This window comes from Globicephala melas, chromosome 19 (assembly GCF_963455315.2).
Source record: "Globicephala melas chromosome 19, mGloMel1.2, whole genome shotgun sequence".
Classification (NCBI taxonomy): domain Eukaryota; kingdom Metazoa; phylum Chordata; class Mammalia; order Artiodactyla; family Delphinidae; genus Globicephala; species Globicephala melas.
The window spans coordinates 33,111,277-33,117,276 of record NC_083332.1 but is presented as its reverse complement, the minus strand read 5'-3'; the positions used below and the strand labels follow the sequence as shown (position 1 = coordinate 33,117,276).

Sequence of the window (6,000 nt, the reverse complement as noted above, 5' to 3'; positions counted from 1 at the left end):
ATAATTGAGCTTTTAGCAAAAAAGATGAAATCGTAATAGCCAATATGTCTAAAATGAAAAGAACGTGATTTGCCTTATAATAAGGTACCCCCCCTTAAAAATAAATCTTTAATTCAACCTATGAATTTTTAATGCCAAGAACGCAGCATAATACTTTGAAATTGAAACTTGAGATACAGGCATGGCAAAAATCATCCCTACAGTGGATTTGGGGCGTACAAATTGAGAAGTATGAACTATTGACACCTCCTGGTGGCAGCAGATGTGTGCTGTTTGCTTGGTCAAAACAAGAGGGAAATGTATCAAAGGCATTGAAAATAAATAACACTGGTAGCCCAGGAGGAAGGGATGGGAGGATGAAATGGCCCTGGTCTCAGGACCGACCTGCTGGAAGAGAGAGATGGCAGAGGGAGGCCTCAGGTGACCAGGGCCAGCCGCCACTGCTCCTAGTGAGAAGGGCTGAGCAAGGGCGTCTGACAAATTTAAAACCAAAAGGTAGATGACTGAGATCGGTGTTCCAGAATGTCCGCTGGCAGTTCTTTTGTTGTTGTTGGTTTTTTTAAAATGTATTTATTTGTTTTTATTTTTGGCTGTGTTGGGTCTTCGTTGCTGTGTGCGGCTTTCTCTAGTTGAGGCGAGCGGGGGCTTCTTTGCGGTGCACAGGCTTCTCATTGCGGTGGCTTCTCTTGTTGAGGAGCACAGGCTCTAGGCACGCGGGCTCAGTAGTTGTGGCTCGAGGGCTCTAGAGCACAAGCTCAGTAGTTGTGGCGCACAGACTTAGTTGCTCCGCGGCATGTGGGATCTTCCCAGACCAGGGATCAAACCCGTGCCCCCTGCATTAGCAGGCGGATTCTTTTTTTTTTTGCGGTACGCGGGCCTCTCACTGTTGTGGCCTCTCCCGCTGCGGAGCACAGGCTCCGGACGCGCAGGCTCGGCGGCCATGGCTCACGGGCCCAGCCGCTCCGCAGCATGTGGGATCTTCCTGGACCGGGGCACGAATCCTCATCCCCCGCTTCGGCAGGTGGACTCTCAAACACTGCGCCACCAGGAAAGCCCTCAGTTCAAAATCTAAAATGAAAAGTTGAAGTTTCTTAGGAGAGTCTGGGAGTCACCTAACAACTGTGCTACCTCAGTCAGGGGAACCGTGAAGCCCAGTGAAAAAGGCTTATTTCTGTCGGAGGCTCCTTACCAACTCTGGCAGTGATAAACATGACATGGCATGTCGCTCTGCTCTCCCCAACCCCCAGACCAAGAAGGCTCTATGAATTAGCTTCAGCTCACAAGGAACAGGTCAGACAGAGGCCCCCGATTTTGTGAAATCCCAGGGAGAGAACACTACACGTAATTTATTTCTATCACTCTGCATCTGAGGCTTGCACACACCAACTGCACAGTCCCAGGCCAGCCGTCTGCCGGGGTTCAGAGCCCGGTCCGGACCCAGGCCGGACTGGGTTTCATCTCGCGACCTCCGATGGCACCAGCGGGTCGGCCTGGCTCAGGGCCACCTGGTCCTTCTTCTCCTGCTTTAAGACCTGCTCCTCCCACAGTGCCTGGACCACGTGATAGGCGGTGAGCACCACGGGCTTGGGCTTCTCCTCATCGAAGAGCCGCTCGTTGGCCTCCGGGTACAGCTGGTGGGGCCTGACTGCGCGCACATGTGCCGGCAGGTGCAGGAACTCGTGGGCCTTGAGGTCGCAGTCGCGCATCTGGTACCCCGGCAGCCACCAGCGGCCCACGAAGCCCACATCTGCGATCCGGTCAAGGAAGTCGGCCCAGCAGGGCAGCAGGTAGCAGAAGCGGGCCTGGTGGGGGCTGACCTGGGCGTTGAAGGGCGTCTCATACACCAGCGAGCAGAGGCCCGGGCTCACGGGGCGCCGGTGGCCGCGACCCGGAAGTCAGAGCGGCTGCTGCAAGGACGCTTCCGAGTCGCGTTGCGTGAGGCGGCCGCCAGCGGAAGGAGGGTCTCCGACGCTTCGAGAGATCGCTCCAGGCCAGGGCGCAGCAGGCCGCCGCGTCCCTGCAGGCCTCGGAGGAGTCCCAGAGCGGAGCGAGGGCACCGGAGCCCAACCGCGCCCACTTGCCGGGCTTTGCAGACTCAGCGTCGCCCTCCCTTCCGCGGCCTCGGGACCAGAATCCCTCCGGAGCGGCCACCGCCCTTCTCTTCAGCTTGGCCAGGTATGCGAAGCGGAAGGCCGGGGGAGTCTCTTCTGCTCAAGCGCCAACATTGCGGTTCGTGGCCCCTTTTTAATTAAAAAAAAGAAAAGAAAATGAGATTTTACGACTGCTTGCGTAGAATAGAAATATTTGCCTTTATGCCAACATAGTGCAAGTATGCATCTTGCTTCTTGCAAGAAGCGGACGTTCTTGTGCTGTGGGCCCCAGGGGTGCGGTGCCCGCAGCATCTCCTGGCAAAGTCGGCCCCGAGGAGGGGCAGCCGGAGAGGCAAAAGGTCACGCGGGGAAAGAGGTGAGCTTCGCTTTAAAGGAACCTGGAGGGCTTCCGTGGTGGCGCAGTGGTTGAGAGTCCGCCTGCCGATGCAGGGGACACGGGTTCGTGCCCCGGTCCGGGAAGATCCCACATGGCGTGGAGCGGCTGGGCCCGTGAGCCATGGCCGCTGAGCCTGCGCGTCCGGAGCCTGTGCTCCGCGGCGGGAGAGGCCACAGCGGTGAGAGGCCCGCGTATCGCAAAAAAAAAGGAACCTGGAATCAAACTTGCACTCAGCCACTTATTCCTGTTTGGCTTCAGGCAAGTTATTTGCTCTGAGCCTCAAGTTTCTCCAACGTCAAATGAGGATAGTAAATCAGAGCAGCTCCCTAGGATTGCGGTGAGGGTTGAATGAGACAGTCCTCCAGACTCAGGCCTTTACGATTGCTCAGTGTCTGACATGTAGTAAGCGCTCCATAAATGGCGGCTGTTACTCTTCTTCTTATTTTATTATCATCGTCTTCCCTAAGGGTTTGACCCATTTGGCCAGTATGGTTGCTCAGCTCAGAGCAGGGCTGACACCTGTCTGCCCACCCACTTTCTCCCTGGCAAGGTGAGCAGGGATCTTTCCTCCTGCAGGCATTAGGCCTAATTCATGGTAGCCTCACTTTGGGTTCCTCTCGCAAAGAGAGTGTGGGCCCATGGGGCTGCCAAGCCAGCTGGTTGGTAACGCCCACCCCCAGGCACAAGCTGATGAACCTCACCTGTGTTCATAGTTTGGGAGGGCAGTGATGGTAGCAGCCATCGCCCTGCTCTGTGACTGCTGAGATTATCACATTCCAGGGTGCTAAAAACCGCAATCATTATTTAACGCATTTGGTTGAGTTTCAAGCCTTTTTTTTTTTTTGCTATGTACACAGATTATTATAAATTTTTTAAAAGTACACTATTTAAGGACCTGAATCTATTCTTACACATTATTACTGGAGAGTAAAAAAGTTCCATGAAATTTGAGTGTGTGTGTTTGGGTCTTTTGCTAGCCTAAAGTTTCCATAACTACATCTGTTTAAGATTCTGTGGGTATGGAAATCTCATATTGTTGATCTAGAAGGGCTATTTTTGCTTTACCAAAGGCCAATCACACAGGTCAGTGGCAACCCCTCCCCCCGCCTTGCTCAACTGCTGTTCTTTGGGCATTAATTTTAATGTTTAAATAGTAAGTGCGTTTTCCAGACTGCATAAAGCACTAGATAAGCAGAAGGCCACTGGCTTGGGAAGAGGAGAATGCTCAGCGAAGCCTTTCGCATAGAGAGAATGCTGAATATCTCCACCATTATTTAGCATCAGAATCAGTTATGGTTGTCTGACTGATGGACAATTTTTTCCCTACCTGCTCTCTTTGCAAGTGACCTATACTGTCTAGACAGTTGCATATTATTTATACATTCATTTCAGGTTTTATGATTTTTGTTTGTTTCAGTAAAGTTGTGCAGGTTTCATGCAGCCAACTATTGGAAATGTACTTCATGAAAAGCCATATATTTGCACCAGGTGAATGCTTGCTTTCTTAGAGTTGTGTCACCATTAAAATTTTTAAAACGTGTTTTCTTTTTTTAAGAAAAGACCATTATATGAGCTCTGAAAAAAAATGAGACCAAACTTTCCAACACACACTCCCCTCCTATCTTCAGAGTACCAGCAGCAGGCCATGGAGAGAATTAAAGACAGCTAATTTCAAAGGTTCTTAATCAATTCAAGTTGATCCCATTTGTTGATTAGGGAGTCAAAACGCATTATTTGCATTCTGTTTCAAATTCAGAATTTTCTTCAGGAGATTTGAGGCTGGAGAAATCTCTTTCAGAGCGATCCCTTGGGCAATAAGGGAGTTAATTTGAAAACTCTGGTGAGTCTGATGGGTTTTGAAAGTTTCACATGAAACATTTATAATGGCTCCTTTCAGGGTGGTGGATTTTGGTTGAGAGTGTGTGTGTGTGTGTGTGTACTTGTGTGCGTGAGGGTTCTTCAGGAGTCATGAACCAGTGGCTGAAGCTTTGTGTAATTATCTGGGTAGTGAACAAAATGCCCCATTTCCATCCAGATACATGGTGTTCTGTAGACATTACAGTTGGAGAAGGGCGAATAGCACGAAGTTTAGGGTAAAATGGAGGGACATTCCGTTCCCGAGGTGCATCTGAAGCTTGGGGCTAATTCTGTGCAGGTCTCAGGCCCCAAGTCTGACCAGCCCCACTACCTTGGATGCGCAGTTTGGAACTGTGTCTTTTCCTGGCTTCATTGTGGGAAGACTTTCTACATGAGACTGAAATTTGGTATGGGTTCCTTCAAGCCCATGACCTGGTGAGCTCTGGGAGACATGCCCTGACCAGCGTCAGAGGAAGTGAACCCGAGGGCCAGTTCTCCTGGGAGGACGTGCTCAGTGTAACCAGAAGTGAGGGCATGCATCTGGAAGTCCCTCCCCTCGGATTTCACCTCCCGCCCTCCCAACCCCAGTGAATTTTGCTAAAAAAATCCCAGCCCTGCTTAGAAAAGAAGCATGTTGATGTGTGTGCCCTACATATTGGAAGAAACTATTTCTTTGGGGCAAGATTATACATTAACCTACTTGCATCTCATTTATGTCAACTGGAGATGGTGAGGGTGAACATTTCATAGGAATTATATGAAGAAAAAAATGTAGCTCCAGCTGGATACACTTTGTTCTGTATCTTTGGAGTCTCACCCCTAGCCCCTCAATACGTACCCGCTTACACTGCTTCCATGTTCCATGGGGAGTCACAGTGGACACCTTAAAATTGACCCTGGTCACCAAATGGTCAACCGCGTTCTGTTTATCAGCCAACACCAACATTAAATCGTAAAACTTGCTTACCAGGTGGCTAAAGTTATTTGGGATGTAAAAATATCACAATGAAGAAAGCAAACAGTCTTCACCACTCTTACAGAAAGGGAGAAAGTTTCACCTGTCTAAATACCAATTCTAAAACACACCATTTCCTTCGATAACGGCAAAGTGGTCCTTTTCAAAGGCTGTTTCTTTCTCAGCTTTGATTTCATTTTCTATTCCGTTCCTACAGTATAAGATTAATTCCCACATTCTGCATATTGCCTGGAGTTCAGCACACATGTTCACCGAGGTGTACAGCCCTCAAATAACTTTGGTGCCTCTTTCACCCACTGTTAGGAAGTATATTTAAAAGAAATTGCCTTTTATAGATTTAAATTACAAAAGTACTGATATCATGCAAAAGGCAGTTTAACTCATGCAGGCATACAAATAGGTAAATCTTAGGGAAAAAGATACCAAGGCTAATATGAATGTAAATAGGATTAGCTGCCTGCATTAGCAGCGGCTGTGAAATTTAAAGTACTTTCTGTTAGGTTATTCTTTAAAATACACCTATATTTCATGTGTGCATTTGTAGATATTTGGGAATATATATTTTACTTTGTCTTGAATTTTGTAACAAGTATAGACAACGGTCCTGAGCTCCACTTATTCACAGCCAAAGTAGAAGGGGAATTTAACTTTCTTGACGGTTAAATATTTATTGATGTAGA

At 48.8% G+C, this 6,000-nt stretch overlaps 1 pseudogene; it reads right to left on the bottom strand.

The window, feature by feature from the left end:
• Window positions 1-1,454: 1,454 nt before the first annotated feature.
• The window catches only part of LOC115840329 (mitochondrial import inner membrane translocase subunit Tim29 pseudogene), a 94,639-nt pseudogene continuing 90,093 nt past the window's right edge, over window positions 1,455-6,000 (bottom strand).